This window comes from Haliaeetus leucocephalus, unplaced genomic scaffold, assembly GCF_000737465.1.
Source record: "Haliaeetus leucocephalus isolate CR32 unplaced genomic scaffold, Haliaeetus_leucocephalus-4.0 Scaffold13, whole genome shotgun sequence".
Classification (NCBI taxonomy): domain Eukaryota; kingdom Metazoa; phylum Chordata; class Aves; order Accipitriformes; family Accipitridae; genus Haliaeetus; species Haliaeetus leucocephalus.
In genome coordinates this window covers 3937294-3937744 of record NW_010972449.1, presented here as the reverse complement: position 1 = coordinate 3937744, position 451 = coordinate 3937294, and positions in this window count along the sequence as shown.

Sequence of the window (451 nt, the reverse complement as noted above, 5' to 3'; positions counted from 1 at the left end):
AGACAGCCTCGTCCTCGGCTTGGACCCCAGTGATGGTTAACGTGCCCGTGGAGCCAGATGTAGATCCGGAGAATCGCGAAGGGATGTCCGAGGGTCTCTGGTTGTTACTGTAGATCACAGTGACAGGGGCACTGCCAGGAACCTTCTGCTGGTACCAGCCATAGTAGTTACCATAGCTGCCACTACCCCCAGAGCAGGTGATCTGGACGGTTTGTCCCACATTCGCTGACACGGAGTGTGGCTGAGTCAGCGCTGCCTGGACCAGGGAACCTGGAGAGGGAGAGGAGAGAGGGGAGAAGATGGGGGTCAGCCAGTGCCCCACTGTCACGAGGCAGACTGGACAGACCAGGGAGTCCTGTTTAATTCCAAATTCCCTCGGGCTAAATTAAGGGGAAATGACACCAAACCATCAGTTAAAGATTTATTCATGACAGAAGCAAACTGAACTGGG